We start from the raw sequence: 24,966 nt of genomic DNA, 5'->3' as shown, positions 1-24,966 counted from the left end.
GTGTGTGCATGTACAGAAAAAACATCATTTCAGTCTCTGCACTCCTCTGTTGAGGAGTCTGATGGCTTGGGGGTAGAAGCTGTTGCAGAATCTGGTCGTGCTGAACCGGATGCTGCGGTACCTTCTTCCCGAAGGCAGGAGGGAGAACAGTTCGTGTGAGGGATGGGTGGGGTCATTCACAATGCTAGTTGCTTTGCGGATGCTGCGGGTGGTGTAAATGTCCGTGATGGAGGGGAGAGAGACGCCGATGATCCTCTCAGCTGTCCTCACAATACGCTGGAGGGTCTTGCGGTCAGAGACGGTGCAGGTCCCAAACCAGGCAGTGATGCAGCTGCTCAGGATGCTCTCAATGGTCCCTCTATAGAAGAGTGTGAGGATGGGTGGAGGGAGATGGGCCTTTCTCAGCTTCCGGAGGAAGTAGAGACGCTGCTGGGCTTTCTTGGCTGTAGAGCTGGTGTTCAGGGTCCAGGTGAGGTTATCTGCTAAGTGGACACCAAGGAACTTGGTGCTCTTAACAATCTCCACAGAGGACCCGTCGATGTTGAGTGGAGAGTGGGTGTGTTGTGCTCTCCTGAAGTCAACAACCATTTCCTTTGTCTTGTCCACATTCAGGTGAAGGTTGTTGACTGTACACCAGTCTGTCAGCCACTGCACCTCCTCTCTGTGTGCTGACTCGTCGCCTTTGGTGATGAGACCCAGCACGGTTGTATCATTGGCGAACTTGATAAAGCTGTTAGAACTGTGTTTTGCAGCACAGTCATGAGTCAGCAGGGTGAACAGCAGAGGACTCAGGACACTGCCCTGGGGGGCCCCAGTGTTCAGTGTGATGGTGCTGGAGGTGCTGCCCCCGAACCGGACTGACTGGGGTCTCCCCGTCAGAAAGTCCAGGATCCAGTTGCAGAGGGGGGTGTTGAGGCCGAGCGAGCTTAGCTTCCTGATGAGGTTCTGTGGGATGATGGTGTTGAATGCTGAACTGAAGTCTATAAACAGCATTCTGACGTAAGTGTCCTTCTTCTCCATGTGGGTGAGGGAGAGATGAAGGGTGGTGGTGATGGCATCATCCGTGGAGCGATTGGGACGATACGCAAACTGCAGGGGGTCCAGTGAAGAGGGCAGTTGTGTCTTGATGTTCCTCATGACTAGCCTCTCGAAGCACTTCATGATGATGGGTGTAAGTGCAACGGGACGGTAGTCATTGAGGCAGGACACTGTGGACTTCTTCAGCACGGGAACGATGGTGGTGGACTTGAGGCACGTTGGGACAGTGGCGCTGCACAGGGAGATGTTGAAGATGTCCGTGAGAACATCTGTCAGCTGGTCTGCGCACTCCCTGAGCACTCTGCCGGGGATGTTGTCTGGTCCTGCAGCTTTTCGTGGGTTGACTGTGCGCAGAGTGTTCCTCACATCCACTGCAGTCAGGCACAACACCTGCTCGTCCGGCTTGGGCATGGTCTTTCTCGCCATCGTGTTGTTTTGTGCCTCAAACCGTGCATAAAAGTTGTTCAGGGCATCAGGGAGGGAGGCATCACGTTCACAGGATGGTGGCATTGTTTTGTAGTTGGTGATTGCCTGGATGCCCTGCCACATACGCCGCGCGTCACCCATGTCCTTGAAGTGGCTGTGGATTCTCTGGCCGTGTGCGCGCTTTGCCTCTCTGATGGCTCTTGACAGGTCGGCTCTCGCTTTCCTCAGGGCCACCTTGTCACCCACTCTGAAGGCGGAGTCGCGGGTCCTCAGCAGCGCACGTACCTCAGCAGTCATCCAAGGCTGGGTGGAGTTTGAGGACTTGAGCAGTGTGTAATCATAGCAACAAGCTGTATCTGACGGCGCTGTCCACGCCGGCGGTGCTGAAATCATTTAGGCTGTAAATACCAAGCCAGACCTGGTAGTGCTGAGAGGAGACCAATCAAAATCATCAAGTCGTCATCAAGTTGTCAGATGCCATTTACAGGAAGGAGGGTTTGGACACACCTTCATTCAGAACATCTCCATCTTCATCAGCATCTTTATTCTCATCTCCATCTTTATGTCCATCAGATTAATAAAGGCTGAGGGCGAGTGAGCCTGACTCTCTGAATGGCATCTCTCACTCACCCAACGAATGCTAACCGTCAATCATGATACACAACCGTGTATCACGAAAAAAGAAAAAAACATCATACAGTATTACGTTTATAGAGCCTTAAAAGTATTAGGATACCTGCTCATTCATTTTTTTCTTCCAAAATCAAGGTATTAAAAAGAGTTTTAGGTCCATTCCACCGACTCGTGCCATTTCTTGTCCCCAAGAAATTACATGTATAAATGTGCACATAAAAGAACTACAAAATACATTTTTTATTGCTAAGCATATTGTCTTGTACATTGACCTAATTGCAAAAGTAATATATATAATTAATATGTAATTAATAAAAAATACTTGGAACACTGAACTTTTAACTATTTGTTACCTGTCCCCACTTATACTCTAACTATATACTCTACCATGAAAGCTTTACAAATATTTTTTTAAAACATCTGGTACATTCTACAAGTCACATCTACAACAGGAAGTGACATCAGCTGGTGTGACTGATATGACTGAGGAGCTCAATCTCAACACTCACTCCTGTTACCTAAATTAAGTCTTAGATCTTATTTGTTTGTTTTTAAAATACAAGTTTTGGGAAAACCACTAGAATGTGCTCAGTGTCCTCATGCTATTAGCACAGCCGCCATTTAGCTATTTTTCACGCTAATTCCTGTTACTTTCATTCCTGTTACTCAAAACATAGAAAGTAACAGGAGTGAGGGCCATTAACATGAGTATTTTTTTTGCCATAAATATCAATTATTTGAACATGCAGTCAAACGTTTCGGTAACACTTTCTATGAATGTCATCTCTATAAGACTCTTTAAACATATTTATAACACATTATAATGCATTCATAAGGCATTATAAACATGGCTATACATATTTATAAAACTCTATAATTCATCATAGCCATGTTTATTATGCATCATTAACTGTGATCATAATGCATTAATAGCTGTGTTTATAACATGTTATACGTCAATTCCAAGAAACTCAGTCCCAGCTTACAGACTTTATCATGACTAAAACAGCTTCCAACTTATAAACACACCCTCAATAATCCTATTAATATATTTTTAACCACTCATGAATTATACTTGCCTTGAAAATAACATTAGTTATATATATATATATATATATATATATATATATATATATATATATATATATATATATATATATATATATATATATTATAATGTATTATAACAGGTCTTTGTGCGCTCTAAGTAAAGTGACAGACTTTTATTGTGGGACTAGATTTTTAACAATAGATATAAACTATTTTAACATGTATATCATAAGCATAGCTTATAATGTATTATGATCACAAGTTATAATGCTTAATAAACATGGCTATAGTGGGTTATGCATTTTTATACATATTTATAGCCATGTTTATAATGCCTTATGAATGCATTATAATATATTATGAATGTAGTTATAGAGTCTAATAAAGATGACATTCATAGAAAGTGTTACCAACGTTTCTTTAAAATCAAGAATTTCTTTAGAAAAAAAGTTGAAGGAATTAGTGAACTTGCTATTTAAACATTTATGTAAAATGTCACATGAGATTTTTTTAACCATCTTCAGATTAGAAACCTGTTACAAAATGATGTAAAGCTGCCTGAGATTGACCAGGACATGTTTTGAATAGTTAAATCCATTTGTTATTAGATTTAGAGTTAAAAAAAGATTAAATAAAAATCATGTTTAATTTTGGAAGAGTTACAACAAGCAAATAGCACCCATTCTGTGGAATTGCCCTTTAATACTTTTGTTAGAGTAACTGTTGAAGTGCTGTCCAATGAAGGGTTTTCTTCTAAAGGAAAGCAACATTTTGAAGCATTTCTATAAAGCTTTGATTGCATTTGGCAAAGGCTTAATTATCATTAATAAGATCTAAAATCAAAACCAGACCACAACGCTCTTTATAACTTCAGTGTCTATGGCTGGAGCACAGTTTATGTCCATATGTTTGTGAATTCAGTTGTGTCCATTGCTGACACAGATGTGAAATGTTTTAACTGATCGTAATCAAAGAAGATATCAATTAAGAAACCGACCACAGACTGAAATACAACTGGAAGTCGCCTATACTGCTCTTTCTATCAACTATTCAAGGATAAAGTTCAAGAAACAGAGCCAATCAACTAGTCTTAGATGTGGAGATCAGCGCAGGCGCAGTAGCCAAAAGGAGACGAGAAATCACGTTTTTTGTGCGTTATTTAACACAATGCTAAAAACTGCTTAAGAGGTTTTTGTCATATGTTATCAGTGATGTAAAATATGTTTCTGACAAGGTAATCTAACCTTGAGGTTACAATATATATGCACAATATATCTCTTTCCATGGATATTACTGCCTTTCCTATAAAGACTTTTTTTTTATTTTGTAAGGCAGGCTGAGCTTTGTGTGTATTTTAAGCATTTCGAGTGATTTTTTTCCGCAAACACAGAGGTTAAATAAAAAGCGCTGCACTAAATACAGACATCGAGTAAATATCCACTAAACCAGAGAGAGAGAGTCAGATTACAGAGGTCTATAAGCCGGGGGTCTAAGTGATCTGAGGGACAATTACAGAGAAATACAATTTAGAGTCAGGAGCCCGCCGGCCTGCTGCTGCTGACGAGGCTAAAAGCTTTGAAGTACAGGTAAAGTGCAATTATAATTACTGCCCTCTCTCTCTCTCTCTCTCTTTCTCGTGCTATCTCTCTCTCTCTCTTTCTCCCTCTCTTTGACTCGCCCTGTCTTACTCATTCTCTCTTTCTCTCTCTCTTGCTTTCCCTCTTGTCTCTCTCTCTCTTTCTCTCTCCCTGTCTACCATATCCTCTAATTCTCTCTGCCTTACTCTCTCTTTCTCCCTCTTTCTTATGCTCTCTACCTCTCACTAACACTTTCTTTCGCTTTCTTTCTTTCTCTTTCTCTCTCTTTCTCTCTGCTTTTCTCACTTTCCCTGTCTACCTCATTCTCTCTCCCTTACCCTCTCTTTCTCCCTCTTTCTTATGCTCTCTACCTCTCACTAACGCTCTCTTTCGCTCTCTCTCTTTCTCCCTCTCTTTTGCTATCTCTCTTCTCTCTCCCTTTATTGCTCTCCCTGTCCTTTCTCTCTTTTTCTCACTTTTCCCATCTAACTCATTCTCTCTTTTTCTCTCTTACTTTCTCCCACTCCCTCTCTCTTTCTCCTTTTCTCTCTAACACTCTCTTTCGCTCTCTCTCTTTCTCCCTCTCTTTTGCTATCTCTTTTCTCTCTCCCTTCTTGCTTTCCCTGCCCCTTTCTCTCTCTTTTTCTCACTTTCCCCATCTAACTCATTCTCTCCTTTCCTCTCTCTCTTACTTTTTCCCACTCCCTCTCTCTTTCTGTTTTCCTTAATCTCTAACACTCTGTTTCATCCTCTCGCTATCTCTCTCTAACTCTGTCTCTTTCCCTTTTCTTGCTCACCCTCTCGTTTCCCTTGTAACTCTCTCTTTTTCTGTCTGCCGCTCACTCATTCTCTATTTCTCTCTCTGTTACTCTCTCGCCCTCTTTTTCTCTATCCCTATTTCTCTTTCTCTCTCTAACTCTCTCTCTTTTACGCTCTCTCTCTACCAACAGTCTCTCGCTATCGCTCTCTAACCCTGTCTCTCTCACTCTTGCTTTCCCTCTGTAACTCTCTCTCTCTCTCTTTCTCTCTCCCTGTCTACCTCATTCTCTCTTTTATGCTCTCTCTCTCTATACCTCTCTCTAACACTTTCTTTCACTCTCTCGCTCTTCCTCTCTAACTTATTATGTTTTTCTCTATCTCTCTCTTACTCTCTCTTTTTCTCTCCCTTTCTCTCTAACACTCTCTTCTTCTCTTTCTCTTACTCTCTCATTCTCTCACTATCTCTTGCTTTCTCACTCTCTATCTATCTATCTCTCTTTAACACTGTCTTTTGCTCTCTTCCCGCTCACTCTCTTGTCTTTCTTTTCTCTTGGTTTCTCTGTCTAATTCTCTCTGTCTCTCTCTTTCTCTCTTCCTCTTTCTTATGCTCTCTCTCTACCTCTCTAACACTTTCTTTCACTATCTTAATCTCTCCCTCTCCCTCTTTTGCTCTCTCCCTGGCTATCTCACTCCATTCCTCTTTAACTCACTCCCCCCCCTCTGTCTCTCTCTCTCTCTCCCCCCCTCTCTTTTCTCGCTATCCACAAATGTATAAGCATAAATTCTACAGATAAGTAGAATTAAAGATTTTATGCTAGAGAGATTTTTTTTATAGACAAACTAATTAACTACACCATCCTAAATATTAATAAGAGCATAACAAAGGGTTACTCAATACTGGGGGCTTTATATCCCTCCATATAATGCCAATGGAACTAGGCATGGCACTAGACATCCCACCTTTCACTGAAGTTCTGTGAGTCTACTGCTTTTTAATAGGGGTTTCCTGATGCCTGCAAATTACAGTATATACAACAATCCCACTCATAGTGGGATCACTCTGTAGGAGGAGATTTGTAGTCCTAGAGTCCTATTCTTTCGGCAGGTCTTCTCCACAGGGACTTTCTCTCCTTCTTTTTCTTTATCTCTCTAGGTATAATTCTCTCTCGCTCTGTCTTTTTCTCTCTCTCTCTCTCTCTCTCTCGCGTGCCTGCATTCTCTGTCACCACCCTTTTACTCTCACTAATAAGAGATAGCCAATTAAAGCCTTTTAGAGTCAGAGTGTGATCAATATTCCTATGAGAGTGTGTGTGTGTGTGTAAGACAGTGTGTGTGAGTGAGAGAGAGAGAGAGAGAGAGAGAGAGAGATAGAGAGAGTATTTATGATGCTCTCTCGCTCGGCCCTGCTGAAAGCACTGTATTGACTTTCCACTCGGGCCTTTCATCTTGGTTTATTGCGCTGTGTTGTGGTGGCGGTGTGTTTGGGCCGTGAGTGTGTGTGTGTGTGTGTGTGTGTGTGTGTGTGTGTGTGTGTGTGTGTGTGTGTGTGTTTGTGTGTGGCTGTGTGGGAGCATCCTGAGATGATGGAGAAAGAATCCTCTCTGGCTACAAACCAGCAGGAAGCTCCATTACACAGGAAGAGTGAAGGAGTGAAGAGAGAGACACCTACAGGAGAAAAGAGAAACAAAGAGAAAGAGAGAGAGATCACATGGCAAAAAGAAAGAGAAAGAAACGAGAGAAGGAGATACATTCTGGAGAAAAGTGACAGAGACACCTACAGGAGAAAATAAAGAGAATTAAAAGAGATATTGGAGAGAAGTGAAAGGGTCAGAATACGAAAGAAAGGGAGATACAGAGAGCCCTAATCGAGAAAAAAGAGGAAGAAAGAAAGAAGGAGAAAAAGAATGTGAAAAAAGACTTACAGGAATAGAGAAAAGGAGTGACATAGAAAAGAAATGAGAGAGGTCCAAAATGAAAAGAGAAAGAGAGAGGAAATAAAAGTGGGGGAGACCTACATGAGACAAGAGAGACCTACTAGAGGCCTGTAGAAGAAGAGTGAGACCTATAAGAGAAAGGAGAGAGACCCATAAGGAGAAGGAAGACATACCTTTTGGAGAAAAGAGAGACCAGAAGGAGATGAGAAAGAGACCTACAGGAGAAGAAAAAGAGAGGGGAACCTACATGAGAAAACTGAGACCTATGGGAGAAAAGAGAGAGACCTATAGAAGAGGAAAGAGAGACATACGGGAGAAAAAAGAGAGAGACTTTAAGGAGAAAAAAGAGAGACCTTTTTACATTACATTACATTACATTACATTACATTTGGCAGACGCTTTTGTCCAAAGCGACTTACAATAGTCAAGTACAATGTAAAATAAGTTTAAAGGAAAAACATCTTTGGATAGGGATAAAAGGAGGACAGAGGGGAATAATAGGATATAGGAGTGAAGGAGGGGAAGAAGGAAATGAGGTTAGAAGTAGTTAGTGTGTTAGAGGTGTTAAGAGAGTAAGTGCTCTTTGAAGAGCTCTGTCTTCAGGAGTTTCTTAAAGATAGTGAGAGATTCTCCTGATCTGGTAGTGGAAGGTAGTTTGTTCCACCATTGGGGAACTCTTGCTTTGTGTGAATGTTTGGCAGCGGCCGGGAGGTAGCGTAAGCCTTCAGGAGTGAGTGCAGGTAGGAAGGAGCCTGTTCTGACATCACCTTGTAGGCGATAGTAAGAGCTTTGAATTTGATGCGAGCATCAACTGGTAGCCAATGGAGCTCAATGAGCAGCGGGGTGACATGTGCCCGTTTTGGCTGGTTGAAGACCAGACGTGCTGCTGCGTTCTGGATCATCTGGAGTGGTTTTACTACACAGGACGGGAGGCCAGTTAGCAGGGCATTGCAGTAGTCGAGGCGTGAGATGACGACTGCTTGTACCAGGAGTTGGGTGGCCTGTTGCGTCAGGAACGGTCTAATTTTTCGGATGTTATAGAGCGCAAAGCGGCAGGACCGAGCAACTGAGGCCACATGGTGCGTGAAGGAGAGTTGGTCATCAACCAGAACACCCAGGTTCCTAGCAACCTTTGTCGGTGAGAGAGAGAGAGAGTCGATACTTATAGAGAATTTGTGTTGAAAAGATGGTTTTGCTGGTATAACCAGAAGTTCAGTCTTTGAGAGATTTAATTGAAGGTGATGCTCCTTCATCCATGAGGATATGTCAGAGAGACACTGCGATATCCGTGCAGAGATTGAGTGATCTTCAGGTGAGAACGACAGGTATAGCTGGGTGTCATCAGCAAAGCAATGGTAGGAAAATCCGTGTGAGCGGATAACCTGACCAAGAGAGGTGGTGTATATGGAGAGACCTATAGGAGAAAAGAGAGATAACAATGGAAGAAAAGACAGAGAGCTATAAGAGAAGAGAGAGAGACCCACAGGAGAAGAAACAGAGACCTACAGAAGAAAAAAGAGAGATAGAGAGGGAGAGAGAAAGAGAGAGACATATAGGAGAAGAGAAAGAGACATAAAGAAATAAAAAAGAGGGAGACCTACATGAGAAAAGAGAGAGGCCTATAGGAGAAGAGGGAGAAATACTTAAAGGAGAAAATCAAGAGACCAATAAGAAAAAAGAGAGAGAGAACTATGGCAGAAGAGGGAGAAACCTATAGGAGAAAAGAGAGATAACACTGGAAGAAAAGACAGAGAGCTATAAGAGAAGAGAGAGAGACCAACAGGAGAAGAAAGAGAGACCTACGGAAGAAAAAAGAGAGAGAGATAGACATATAGGAGAAGAGAAAGAGACAAAAAGGAGAAATAAAAGAAAGGGAGACCTACATGAGAAAAGAGAAAAGGGAGAGGCCTATAGAAGAAGAGAGAGACCTTTAGGAGAAAGGAGAGAGAGACCTATGGGAGAAAAAAGAGAGAGACCAATGGAAGAAAAGATAGAGACCTGTTGGAGAAGAGAGAGTGAGAGAGAGGCCTATAGGAGAAAAGAGATGTTAGAGAGACCTATTGGAAAAGAGAGAGTGATAGAGAGAGATCTACAGGAGAAAAGAGAGAACAAGAGTAGAAGAGAAAGACACCTAAAGGAAAAATAAAATAGAAGGAGACCTACTGGAGAAAAGAGAGAGACAAAAAGAAGAAAAGAGACTGAGGAAAAGAGAGAGAGAGACCAATCATTTATTTTAAAGCAGTATAGCCCCACACTTGCAGCCTTCAGCATTTTAGGCCTGTTCCTTCAGCATGACTATGTAAAATACAGCGACCCCATTCAGTGTGTGTGTGTGTGTCTGTGTGTGTGTGTCTGTGTGTGTGTGTCTGTGTGTGTGTGTGTGAGACCCGATCGATATGACTGTCAGCTTGTATTAATCTCCATACAGAATGTCAGCGTAACTCTGGAGAGCAGCTGCTGTTTAACGTGCGGATCAGCTCCACCGCTGTGCCAACATAATGCCAACCCGGTGCCAAAATAATGCCACCCCTCTGCCCGCAGAATGCCAACCTTTCCCCCAGCTCACACAGACCTCAGCTCTGAGCCGAGGTGAGCCGAGGAACACTGAGATTACTGTTAAACAGAGGAGGAAAGAGAGAGAGATTAAAATGGAGAACAGAGAGAAAGCTAAATATATAAAGAGAGAGAAAGACAGACTTTACTACTTAGAGTCCAATGCGAGAAAAAAAGAGCAAGAGAGAGCGAGACCTACACAAGGAAAGGGAGAGCGAGAGCTACACAAGGAAAGGGGGAGCGAGAGCTAGAGTAGAAGAGAAGAAAAAGGGAGGGATTTAAAAAAGAAAAGAACAATAACAAGTCAAAAGAGAAGAGAGAGACCTACAGGAGAAAAAAGAGACATCCTATAGGAGAAGCGAGAAAGTCCAAAAGGAGAAGAATGAGACCTATAGGAGAAACAAAAGAGAGAGAAAGAGAGAGAGAGAGAGAGAAACATACATAAGTAAAGTTAGATACCTACATAAGCAAAGTGAGAGCTATACAGAATATATACAGAAAAAAAGTGAGAGACCTACAGAAGAAATGATGGAGAGTCATAGGAGAAGACAAAGAGCCACAAAGGAGACTACAGGACAAACAAAAGGGAGAGAGATATATACAGAAGAAAAGATGGAGACCTATAGGAGAAGATAGAGACACAAACGAGAAGAGAAAGACCTATATGAGAAACAAAAGAGAAAAGACTTACAGAAGAAAAAATAAATAACTACAGGGGTTGGACAATGAAACTGAAACACCTGTCATTTTAGTGTGGGAGGTTTCATGGCTAAATTGGAGCAGCCTGGTGGCCAATCTTCATTAACTGCACATTATTGCACCAGTAAGAGCTGTAAGAGTGTGAAGGTTCAATTAGCAGGGTAAGAGCACAGTTCTGCTCTAAATATTGCAATACACACAATATTATGGGTGACATACCAGAGTTCAAAAGAGGACAAATTGTTGGTGCACGTCTTGCTGGAGCATCTCTGACCAAGACAGCAAGTCTTTGTGATGCATCAAGAGCCACGGTATCCAGGGTAATGTCAGCATACCACCAAGAAGCACCAACCACATCCAACAGGATTAACTGTGGACGCTGTAAGAGGAAGCTGTCTGAAAGGGATGTTCGGGTGCTAACCCGGATTGTATCCAAAAAACATAAAACCACGGCTGATCAAATCACGCAGAATTCAATGTGCACCTCAACTCTCCTGTTTCCACCAGAACTGTCCGTCACCACAATCAATTATTGTGCTCTAAAACCAGGTGTTTCAGTTTTATTTTCCAACACATGTATAGGAGAAGAGCGAGAGCCACAAAAGGGAGGAGAGAGACCTATTCAATAAACAAAAGAGAGAGAGAGACATTGAAGAAAAGTGAGAGACCTACAGAAGAAAAGATAAAAAACCTATAGGAGAAGTAAGAGAGACACAAATGAGAAGAGAGGGGCCTATAGGAGAAACAAATGAGCGAGAGAGAGACATAAAGAAAAAAAAAAAAGATACCTACAAAAGAAAAGATAGAGACCTGTAGGAAAAGAGAACCCCAAAGAACGTACTGATATATATTGGAGAAAATAAAGACAAAAAGAAAGCAAGAGAAAGATCAACTGGCAAAAAGAAAGAAAGAGAGACCTGTAGGACAAAAGAGGAAAATACATAAATAAGAAAAACAAGAGAAGGAGAGAGAAAGAGAGAGAGAGAGAGACCTACATGAGAGACAGAAAAGAAAGAGAGACACCTACAGGTGAAAAGAGAGAAGAGTGAGAGAGAGAGAAAGACAGAGATAGAAATAGAGGACAAAAAGGTAGATACAGAAAGAAAAGGGAAGGAGAGAATGGATGAAAAATGAGAAGAAAGGCAGATGAGAAGAAAAGGAGACAGTGAGAGATGGAAGGAAGTTAAAGGGAGTTAAAGAAAGAAACAAGTTAGCAAGAGACAAGAAGACGAAGATGAAGGGAAGGGCGAAGGTGTGTGTGTGTGTGTGTGTGTGTGTGTGTGTGGATCAATAGAGCTCAGTGCTGAAGTGATTTGTCAGGAACTTCACGCCTGCTTACTGTCCTGATCAAACTGCTGTTAAACAGATGCAAGACAATGTCCTGCCAATACTGCAGCAATACAGAGCGCCGGATACGCCCACCCCGTCACACCTTACATACTGTTACTCACAGCATCAGTTACTGACCAACAACACCAATTACTGACCGACAGCATCAATTACTGACCAACAGCATCAATTACTGACCATCATCAACATCAATTACTGACCATCAGCAACATCAATTACTGACCAAAAGCATCAGTTACTGACCAACAGCATCAATTACTGACCAACAACATGAACTACTGACCATCAACATCAATTACTGACCATCAGCAACATCAATTACTTACCAACAACATCAATTACTGACCATCATCAACATCAATTACTGACCATCAGCAACATCAATTACTTACCAACAGCATCAATTACTGAGCATCAACATCAATTACTGACCAACAACATGAACTACTGACCATCAACATCACTTACTGACCAACAACATCAATTACTACTCAGTAATTGTTGTTGGTGAGTAATTGATGTTGATGGTCAGTAATTGTTGTTGGTGAGTAATTGATGTTGATGGTCAGTAATTAATGTTGTTGGAGAATAATTTATGTTGTTGATCAGTTATTGATGTTGTTGATGGTCAGTAATTGATGTTGATGGTCAGTAAATGACATTGGTGTTTCTGTAGTGTATTACAGTCTAACAGAATGTGTGTGTGGCTCATATGAACATTACAAAGTATTATAGAGCGCCCCCTATTGATGTTGTTGATCAGTAATTGATGTTCATGGTCAGTAATTGATGTTGTTGGTCAGTAATTGATGTTCATGGTGAGTAATTGATGTTGTTGATGTCAGTAATTGATGTTGTTGGTCAGTAATTGATGTTGTTAGTGAGTAATTGATGTTGTTGGTCAGTCATTGATGTTGGTGAGTAATTGATGTTGTTGGTCAGTAATTGATGTTGTTGGTCAGTAATTGATGTTGGTGAGTAATTGATGTTGATGGTCAGTAATTGATGTTGTTGGTCAGTAATTGATGTTGTTGAGCAGTAATTGATGCTGTTGGTCAGTAATTGATGCTGTTGGTCAGTAATTGATGTTGTTGGTGAGTAATTGATGTTGTTGGTGAGTAATTGATGTTGTTGGTCAGTAATTGATGTTGGTGAGTAATTGATGTTGATGGTCAGTAATTGATGTTATTGGTCAGTAATTGATGTTGGTCAGTAATGTATGTAATACACTACAGAAAGCATAGAGGGTGCTTTATAATACTCTATAATTTTCATGCTGTATAATCGACACAGTCACTCTGACAAACTGTAATAATGCTCTATAATGTTTATATGATCCACACACTCATTCTGGTAGACTGTAATACACTACAGGAAGCATGGGGAGCACTCTATAATGCTCTATAATGTTCATATGATCTAAGAAAGAAAACTTGCTTTTGCAACGCTATTAGAAGTAGGAACAGTGTAAGATGAAGACGTAAACAGCTCTGCTGTCAGACTCCGGGGTTCAGCCAAATTTCTCAGGTTGGTGGGATTATAACAGCACAACGTCGCGGCGAGGCTGAGATTAAACCCGTACTGTACAGCAACGCAGGGTGTTTGGTGGGAAAGAGCGATTAAACCCAGAGAGACACCAGACTGCTCTGCCTGAGCCCACAGATTAGTGTTTCTCTGCTAATCAAGCCCTCAAGAACCCCTCCGGGCAATTATGATTATTTATTTAATAATTCATCTATTTATTTACTTTATTTATTTATTTATCGCCTGATTTTTCCATCCGTCTCTCGTCGAGCACTAAAAATATCACCGCGCTCTTTCTGTGGGAAAGTGGAAAACAAATCTCTGGATGGGCTCCAGCTTGAATTCCCCTCTGATTGCTTTAATACCTGGATAATAAGTTGATCATAATAACTTTCAGATGTAATATGAAAGGAGCTCTTGTAAAATCTCTCTCCATAAAAAAGAAGCAGAATTAGAACGTACGTAAATAACAAGGTCATTCGAACAATATGAACACGTTCAACTCTGTGATGGACCTGCCTTGCCTCCAGTGATTCCAGATAGCTTTATTACGTCACAGCAAACATAGTGGGTGATCTATAATGCTCTATAATGTTTATATGATCCAAACGCTCATTCTGACAGACTGTAATACACTACAGAATGCATAGGGAGCACTCTAAAAAGCACCACAATGTTCATATGCTCCATACAGCCATTATGACAAACTGTAATACACTACATAAAGCATAGGGGGCGCTCTATAATGCATTATTATTCTCTATAATGTTCATAAGATCCACACACTCATTCTTACAGACTGTAATGCCCTACACAAAGTGTAAAGGGCACTCTATAATGCTCAATAATGCTTAAAGAATGTCCACATGATCAACATATTCATTCTGACAGACTGTAATACACTACAAGAAGCTAAGGGGGCACTCTATAATGGTCCATAATGATCTATAATGTGTATATGATCCAAATGCTCATTCTGACAGAGTGTAATACACGACAGGATGCATAAGGAGTGCTCTAAAAAGCTCTACAATGTTCATATGCTCCATACAGCCATTATAACAAACTGTAATACACTACAAGAAGCTAAGGGGGCACTCTATAATGCTCTATAATGCTCTATAATGATCTATAATGTTTATATGATACAAACGCTCATTATGACAGACTGTAATACACCACAGGATGCATAGGGGGTGCTCTAAAAAGCACTACAATGTTGATAGGCTCCATACAGTCATTGTGACAAACTGTAATACACTAAAGGAAGCATAGGGGCACTCTATAATGCTCTACAATGCTCTATAATGTTCAAAAGATCCAAAAGCTCATTCTGACAGACTGTAATACACTACAGGAAGCATAGGGGGTGCTCTATAATACTCTATAATGTCCATAAGATCCACACACTCATTCTGACAGACTGTAATGCCTTACATAAACATAAAGGGCACTCTATAATGCTCTATAATGCTTAAATAATGTTCATATGATCCACATATTTATTCTGACAAACTGTAATAAACTACAGGAAGCATATGGGGCGCTCCATAACACTCTATAATGCTCTTTAATGTTTATAATGTCCACACACTCATTCTGGCAGACTGTATTACACTACAAGAAGTGTTAGGGGGCTCTATAATGCTCTATAACGTTCACTTGACCAATATAGTTGTTATGACAGACTGTAAAACAATACAGGATGCATAGGGGGTGCTCTTTTATGCTCTATGACATTGAATTAATCCCCATAGCTGCTGCGACAGACTGTAGTAACCTACAGCAAGCCTAGGGGGCACTCTATAATGCTCTATAATGTTCAATTAAACCCTTCCATTGCAGTAACAGCTTTTTCGCCAGCTGTTGAAGATTGTTGTGAGGAGGATTTGATTGTATTTTGTCTCTGAGATCAGTTTTGTCTCTCTATTTTATCCCTGAACTAGAGATAAAGGGTATATTCTGATCTCTGGAGTGAACCTATTTCAGTCCTTCAATATTTGTCTAAAACTGTTAAACAAGCTACTCAAGGAATCAGGCCTTGTTCCAACAAACATCCCAAACTGCAGACCCCTTTCTCATCATGCTCTTTTGCATAAAACTTAAAAAAATGAACTTTCAAACTCAATAAACACCATGACTTTACTGCGAACCCCATTTCACTCCTCATATTTTTGTTTCAGAGCCATAAAATGCTCAGTCTTCTCACTGCCATATTTCCATTTTGACTGGGATAACCTTCTTGACACCAACAAGTTCAGATAAAAGCCTTGATACTCTACGGTGGGTGCCCATCTTTTCAGTTAGAAAGGTTCTTCATACAGCCAGGGGGGAGTTAAAGCCTTCAATCCACATTCCTTTTGACCTAGTTGATGCTTTTGAGGTTTGCAACCACCAGATGCTCCTTTCTACAGTTTTTTAGGCTTAGACCAGGTTTTGGAACTTATCTTACATCTAGAATTTATTCTACCAGGAGATATTAATCAATCAACCTTCATTTTTTTCACTCTCAGGTTTATTGAGGCTGACCCTTATTTCTAAAAATATGTGAAAAAAAGAGCATCAAACCAAACGCAATTAAAATAATAAACGATTATGTCTCAGTTTTGGCATCCCTCAGGGCTCAGTTCTTGGTCCACTTCTGTTCTTTTAATTGCACATACTGGGATCAGTAATAAGCTAAACTGATAATTGGATTGGAATACCTGTTCATTCCAGGATTCTTTTTCTTCTTCTTCTTCTTTCACTTTTGCAGAAGAGGAGACACTCTATAATGCCTTATAATGTTCATTTGATCCACACGCTCATTCTGGAAGACTGTAATACACTAAAAGATGCAAAGTGAGAGCTCTTAAAGGCTCCATAATGTTCATATGATACACCATCTCATTCTGACAAACTGTAATACACTACAGGATACATAGGGGGCACTCTATAATGCTCTATAATGCTGTAAAATCTTCATATGATTGAAAATTTAGTTTTGACAGACTGTAATACACTACAGGAAGCATAGGGTGCACTCTATAATGATCTATAATGCTCTATGATGTTTATTTGATCCACACGTTCATTCTGACAGACTGCAATATACTACAGGGCAATCTATGATACTCTATAATACAGTATAATGTTCTTATGATCCACATGCTTGTTTTGACAGACTGCAATACACTATAGAAAGCATAAGGGGCACTCTATAATGCTCAATAAAGCTTATATGATCCACAGTCTAATTCTGACAGAGTGTAATACACTGCAAGATGCTCTGTAATGCTCTATAATGTTCATATGATCCACACTCACATTCTGACAAACTGTAATACACTACAAGACGCACAGAGGGCACTCTATAGTGCTCTATAAAGCTCATATGATTCACACTCTCATTCTGACAGACTGTAATACACTAAAGATGTTTACAGGGTGCTCTATAATGCTCTACAATGTTCATTCGATTCAGATGCTCATTCTGAAAGACTGTAAGACACCTACGGTCGTATATTGGGTGCTCTATAATGTTTATATGACTGACAGCCTCATTCTGACAGATTGTAATACAGTCAATTTCCTATACAAAGGTATCTGAGGTAACACTTCATGATCAGTTCATTGCTACCCCATGCTTAAGCTGAAGGTTTCTGGAAAGTTCTGTGGTTTCTGTAGCTGTAAAAAAAAAAAAAAAAAAAAAAAAAGAAAAACATATGAAAAATAACGTTCCAAGAAAATTGGAGTGCGGAATACTAATAAGGCGGAATAAAAGAGCAGCAAGTTGGCTTAGCAACTTAATTTGTGCGAGAGGTTCTTCGGGATTAATGACTGCTGCAGGTTTCCAAAGCTCCGAGCCAGAACTCTTTGATTAATACGTGTTTAGCTCAGCACTAGTTATAAACTAGTTAGAGGCCTTGGGTTTATCTGAGCTGATCCGTAGCTAATGGCAGGAGGACCGCCGGCTCGAAACGTCGCGAGCCGAGAGGGGGATGCCGCTTTAACGTAACACTGACAGCGTGGCAGAGATGATGAAGGGTCTGGGAATAAACTTAACCACATCATTAAGCAAAAAAAATGTTTTTTCTGCAATCTTAATGTACCTGTATATATATATTCTTTTTTTTTTCTTTGGAGTTTTTCTCTAAACTTACACTGCGTACACTGCAGATCTTACTTAGAGACAGCAACAGAAGTACGTAGGGAATGCAGGAAACGTGAAAGTGGTAAAGGTCACGTTAAGAGAAACCTGCGAAAGAAGATACATTTACGCACTATTCCTCAATTCCATCAAAAATAAAATCAAATCCATCAGTTTCAGATCATCAGCATTAATCTGCTCTCTTTGTGAATTTAAATTGCGTATTTCCGGGCTTCTCCTGAAGTCCTTTGATTCTTTCAGATCTTCGGATTCAGGTTCCTCGGGTCAGGAGAACCGTGCACAATTAGGGCTCTGAAGTTTGAGATGCATATCAAGAAATATATTCATTTTAGCTGAAGTTTTGATGAAAGCTTGGAAGAACTTGATTATCACTTTTATACACTTTCAATAAGTGGATGGATTCTTCAGGAGTTCTTCTTTAGTGAAGTTCATGGATTGCTCTGGATTGTATTGGACCATGGCATCTCCAGGTTCTTCTGATGGGTAGAAAACCAACAATTACAGCTCTGAAGTTTGAGATGCATATCAAGAAATATATTCATTTTAGCTGAAGTTTTGATGAAAGCTTGGAAGAATGTGATCATAACTTTTATACACTTTTAAACACTTTCAATAAGTGGATGGATTCTTCAGGAGTTCTTCTTCAGTAAAGTTCATGGACTGCTCTGGATTGCATTGGACCATGGCATCTCCAGGTTCTTCTGATGGGTAGAAAACCACTAAGTTTTGTTGGAGTAACTGTGTCTTCTCTCCAGATATGATGTTCTACTAAAGCTTTATTTGAGTAAAGGACGCAGAAAACATGACCATGCTTGGTAAAAATGGGTAGAACAACTAGGAACTAGAAGGTTTGTTCATTGGTTCCATGTTGGTTCTACATACACTAAAAATGGAGCCTAGATAGAACATTTAGATCTTCTAAAGCTTCTAATTCAGATCTACAAAGTCAGGTTCCTTGGGTCAGGAGAACCATGGAGAATTAGAGTTTTGAAGTTTGAGATGCATATCGAGAAATATATTCATTTTAGCTGAAGTTTTGATGAAAGCTTGGACGAATGTGATCATAACTTTTATACACTTTTAAACACTTTCAATAAGTGGATGGATTCTTCAGGAGTTCTTCTTCAGTAAAGTTCATGGATTGCTCTGGATTGCATTGGACCGTGGCATCTCCAGGTTCTTCTGATGGGTAGAGAACTACTACACTTTTGTTGGAGTAACTGTGTCTACTCTCCAGAGAAGATGATCTACTAGAGCTTTAGTGAGTACAGAATCCCAGAAAACATGACCATGCTTGGTAAAAATGGGTAGAACAATCCATTGGTTCCATGTTGGTTCTACATACACTAAAAAGGGGGTCTAGATAGAACCTTTAGATCTTCATCAAAACTACAGCTAAAATTAATATATTTTTTTATATGTATCTCAAACTTTAGAGCTGTAACTGTACATGGTTCTTCTGACCCGAGGAACCTGAAACTGAAGATCTGAATTAGAAACTTTAGAAGATCTAAAGGTTCTATCTAGACCCAATTTTTAGTGAATGTAGAACCAACATGGAACCAATGGACAAACCTTCTAGTTCCTAGTTGTTCAACCCATCTTTACCAAGCATGGGCATGTTTTCTGGTTCCTTTACTCTCTAAAGCTCTACTAGAACATTTTCTCTGGAGAGTGAACACAGTTACTCTAACAAAAGTCTAGTGGTTTTCTACCCATCAGAAGAACCTGGAGATGCCATGGTCCAATGCAATCCAGAGCAATCCATGAACTTTACTAAAGAAGACCCCCTGAAGAATCCATTCACTTATTGAAAGTGTATAAAAGTAATGATCAAATTCGTCCAAGCTTTCATCAAAACTTCAGCTAAAATGAATATATTTCTTGATATGCATCTTAAATAGAACAGAACCCACTGTTGACACAGATGTGCAAATGTTCATTCCTCACAGCTTGTCTAGTCCATGTAAAGAAGTTCTAACAATAGAATATGACTTTCTGGAACAGACAAACATGAACCTGAAGGTTCTATCTAGTCCCCATTTTTAGTGTATGTAGAACCAACATGGAACCAATGGACAAACCTTCTAGTTCCTAGTTTTTCTACCCATCTTTACCAAGCATGGACATGTTTTCTGGTTCCTTTACTCACTAAAGCTCTAGTAGAACATCTTACCTGGAAAGAAGACACAGTTACTCCAACAAGACTAACTGTGAGCAATGTGCATTTGCACAACTGTGTCAGCAGTGGGTTCTTTTGTGTTGGGTTAAGTTGAATTTTATTATAGTACGTAAGCGATTGGTTCTGCAGGTCCGGTTCTTTACTCGTCTGGTCTGGGTTTCTCTCGGATCAGTCTGGGACACGGCTCTTTGATGTGTTGGTTCTGTCTGGGAGAAATTCTATCTGGGTTTTGGGCTGGGTCTTTCGAGCTCTCTCTGGAGACGCGACATCAATTTCAGAGCGGCGGAATATTCAGCCTGAGAGTGTTTACCTTACACACTGCCCCGCCCACCAGCACCACCGACAGGTCACCCAGTCACATCTCTCTCTCTTTCTTTCTCTCTCTTCCTCTCTCTCTCTATCACACTAAAACTGTCTCGGTCTCTCTGTTAGTATCTCTTGCTTTTCTCTCTATCTCTCTCTTTCTCTTTTTCACTTTTACTCTCTTTCCCTCTCATTCTCCCTCCATCACTGACACTGTCATTGTCCCTGTTAATGTCTCTTGCTTTCTTTCTTTCTCTCTTTCTTTCTTTCTTTCTTTCTTTCTTTCTTTCTTTCTTTCTTTCTTTCTCACTTTTACTCTCTTTCTCTATCATTCTCCCTCTATCACTGACACTGTTGCTGTCTCTGTTAATGTCTCTTTCTTTCTTTCTTTCTCTCTCTTTCACGCTTTTACTCTCTTTCTCTCTCATTCTCCCTCTATCACTGACACTGTTGCTGTCTCTGTTAATGTTTCTTTCTTTCTTTCTTTCTTTCTTTCTTTCTCTATTAGTGTCTCTTGCTTTCTCTCTCCCTCTGTCTCTCTGTTGTTCTTTCTTTTTCTCAGTTTCACTCTATTTTCTCTCATTCTCCCTCTATTACTGACACTGTCATTGTCTCTGTTAACGCCTCTCACCTTCCTCTGTCTTTTTCTTTGTCTCTCTTTTTCTCACTTTCACTCTTTTTCTCTTTTGTTCTCCATCTGTCTCTTCCTCTGTCTCTCACTTTCTCTCTCTCTCTCCCTCTCTCTCTATATATATATAGCGCGCACACGCCCAGAGAATCCACAGCCACTTCAAGGACACGGGTGACGCGCGACGTATGTGGCAGGGCATCCAGGCAATCACCAACTACAGGACAATGCCACCGTCCTGTGAACGTGATGCCTCCCTCCCTGATGCCCTGAACAACTTTTATGCACGGTTTGAGGCACAAAACAACACGATGGCGAGAAAGACCATGCCCAAGCCGGACGAGCAGGTGTTGTGCCTGACTGCAGTGGATGTGAGGAACACTCTGCGCACAGTCAACCCACGAAAAGCTGCAGGACCAGACAACATCCCCGGCAGAGTGCTCAGGGAGTGCGCAGACCAGCTGACAGATGTTCTCACGGACATCTTCAACATCTCCCTGTGCAGCGCCACTGTCCCAACGTGCCTCAAGTCCACCACCATCGTCCCCGTGCCGAAGAAGTCCACAGTGTCCTGCCTCATTGACTACCGTCCCGTTGCACTTACACCCATCATCATGAAGTGCTTCGAGAGGCTAGTCATGAGGAACATCAAGACACAACTGCCCTCTTCACTGGACCCCCTGCAGTTTGCGTATCGTCCCAATCGCTGCACGGACGATGCCATCACCACCACCCTTCATCTCTCCCTCGCCCACCTGGAGAAGAAGGACACTTACGTCAGAATGCTGTTTATAGACTTCAGTTCAGCATTCAACACCATCATCCCACAGAACCTCATCAGGAAGCTAAGCTCGCTCGGCCTCAACACCCCCCTCTGCAACTGGATCCTGGACTTTCTGACGGGGAGACCCCAGTCAGTCCGGTTCGGGGGCAGCACCTCCAGCACCATCACACTGAACACGGGGGCCCCCCAGGGCAGTGTCCTGAGTCCTCTGCTGTTCACCCTGCTGACTCATGACTGTGCTGCAAAACACAGTTCTAACAGCTTTACCAAGTTCGCCGATGATACAACCGTGCTGGGTCTCATCACCAAAGGCGACGAGTCAGCATACAGAGAGGAGGTGCAGCGGCTGACAGACTGGTGTACAGTCAACAACCTTCACCTGAATGTGGACAAGACAAAGGAAATGGTTGTTGACTTCAGGAGAGCACAACACACCCACTCTCCACTCAACATCGACGGGTCCTCTGTGGAGATTGTTAAGAGCACCAAGTTCCTTGGTGTCCACTTAGCAGATAACCTCACCTGGACCCTGAACACCAGCTCTACAGCCAAGAAAGCCCAGCAGCGTCTCTTCTTCCTCCGGAAGCTGAGAAAGGCCCGTCTCCCTCCACCCATCCTCACACTCTTCTATAGAGGGACCATTGAGAGCATCCTGAGCAGCTGCATCACTGCCTGGTTTGGGACCTGCACCGTCTCTGACCGCAAGACCCTCCAGCGTATTGTGAGGACAGCTGAGAGGATCATCGGCATCTCTCTCCCCTCCATCACGGACATTTACACCACCCGCAGCATCCGCAAAGCAACCAGCATTGTGAATGACCCCACCCATCCCTCACACAAACTGTTCTCCCTCCTGCCTTCGGGAAGAAGGTACCGCAGCATCCGGTCCAGCACGACCAGATTCTGCAACAGCTTCTACCCCCAAACCATCAGACTCCTTAACTGCAGAGACTGAACTGATGGTTTTTCTGTACATGCACACACACTCTTACCCCACTTACCCCAGAAAATGGAAAGCACTAAAAACCCTACTACCTCACTGGACTCTATTGCACACTGTGTAATAGAGTAATTACTACCTCACCTGGTCTTTTTTGCACACTGTCTTGTTATTTATTATTCTTTGTCTGTATTGTGTTGTATTGTCTGTCTGCACTTTTGTACTGTTGCACTATTGTTCTGTCTACACTGTGTTTATGTGCACCATGGTCCCTGGAGGAACGTTGTTTCGTTTCACTGTGTACTCTGTATATATCTGAAATGACAATAAAAACCACTTTGACTTTGACTTTATATATATATATATATATATATATATATATATATATATATATATATATATATATATATATATCCCAAACCATCTATACACTCCATTCTGTCTATACCTTCTTACACTCCATACAGTCTACACACTACATTGACCTGGAATGGCTGCAGGTTTTCATTCCATCAGCTGATTAAACAAGTGAAAATAACCTATTTAACAGCTTGTTCTAAATTTCACAAATCCTTTTGTTCATAAACCCAAAAATAAGAAGTGTTTCAGTGTAGAAGACATTAATGAATGAGAATCAGAATAAAGCTTTTAGTGATTTTAATGTATCGTATCGGTCTCGTTTATAACAGTGTGCTTGGCTGTAGGGGAGTAGTTGACTGATTTTATATATACTGAGTGTATATACTGTGATTATATACTCAGTTTATGTACAGATGCTGTAAGTAGAGCTCAGGGTTCAGAGGAATGAGGGATGGAGGGATATGGGCCCTTTAATCTAACGAGACTCCAGACTTCACTTTTCTCCTTCTACACAAAAACGAGTGATCCTGATTAATCCAACATCACGCCCAGCAGGGGGTGGACGGGTTACCCAGAACACACACACTGCTCACACTGTGCTCCGTCCCAAGCCCTGTCCTTCCTCTCCAATGAAATCTAAATGACACACTTGAAAAATGCAAAAGGAACCAATTCTGCACAGCCAGACGAGTGTGTGTAAGTGAGTGTGTGTGTGTGTGTGTGTGTGTGCCTGTGACAAGTTCAGTTTGCTTTTCATCTGAGGACAGATGAGGCGCTTGACCTAAACACACTCCACTGAGATTAACTCACTCAGAGAGAGAGAGAGAGAGAGAAAGAGAGAGAGAAATCTGTTCTGGTGGTTCTGAATTTTGTATGTTTCCCATCCATATTCATACACACTCACCCATACCAATTCTCGACTCAACCGTCTCCATCCATACCAATGCTTCCCCATTCATACACATTCTATACCCATTCATACTCCATCTAAATCCATACCCACCATTTTCATCCATACTTTTGCATTCCAATTCCATACCCCTTTATTTCCATTTGTCTCCATTAATAACCATTTTATACCCATGCATATCCATTTATAGCCATTCTATACCCAAATGATCCATGCCTCCCACTCTATAATATTCATACCCGTTCTATATCCAGCTATGCCCTTCCATGCCTCATTAGTACCATTAATACAATCCGTATCCCTACACATTCTTTTAATACCCATGCGATCCCATCCTACACCATCTATATCCATTCTATACCTATTTTCCCCTTCCATTCCCTCCCACCAATCTTTCTCCACCTATCCTTGCCCTTCCATACCCATTATATATATATACCCCATTATATATATATATATATATATATACCCATATATATATATATATATACCATACATATACATACATACTCATTCTGTACCCATTCTACCCAATCCATACCCTCCCATCCTTATGCTATATGCATTTATACCTTCCCATACTTATTTAATAACATTTCTATCCTTTAATTCCCACCCAAATCCATCCATTTCCATGTATACCCATTCTATATGTCTCCATACCTTTCCATACCAATTCTATAATATTCATATCCATTAATACCTGTCCAAATCCATGCATTCCCATCCATACCCATTCTACATGCATTCATGCCTTCCCATACCAATTTTATGCCATTTATACCATACATATACATACACAATCATTCTAGAACCATTCTGCCCAATTCATTTCCTCCCACACTGTATATACACATTCCATACACATCAATTACCATCCACATCCATCCATACCAATTATATATCTATTATAATACCGATATACCAATCCTTATCAATGCTTCCCCATCCACGCCTATTCGATACCAATCCATACGGTTCTATACCCATCCATTCTCTTCCACCCCTTTCCATACTCAATCTGAACTCAATCTAAACTCATATTTATCATTTGCATACCCTTACTATACCATTCCATCCAGCCATAACCTTCTATAACCATTCTATACTTCTCTATACCTCTCAATACCAATTCTATTCCCATTTATATTATTCATATCCATTAC

This window comes from Astyanax mexicanus, chromosome 22 (genome assembly GCF_023375975.1).
Source record: "Astyanax mexicanus isolate ESR-SI-001 chromosome 22, AstMex3_surface, whole genome shotgun sequence".
In the NCBI taxonomy this organism is placed as follows: Eukaryota; Metazoa; Chordata; class Actinopteri; order Characiformes; family Acestrorhamphidae; genus Astyanax; species Astyanax mexicanus.
The sequence above is the reverse complement of the archived record's forward strand: the minus strand, read 5'-3'. Positions refer to the sequence as shown.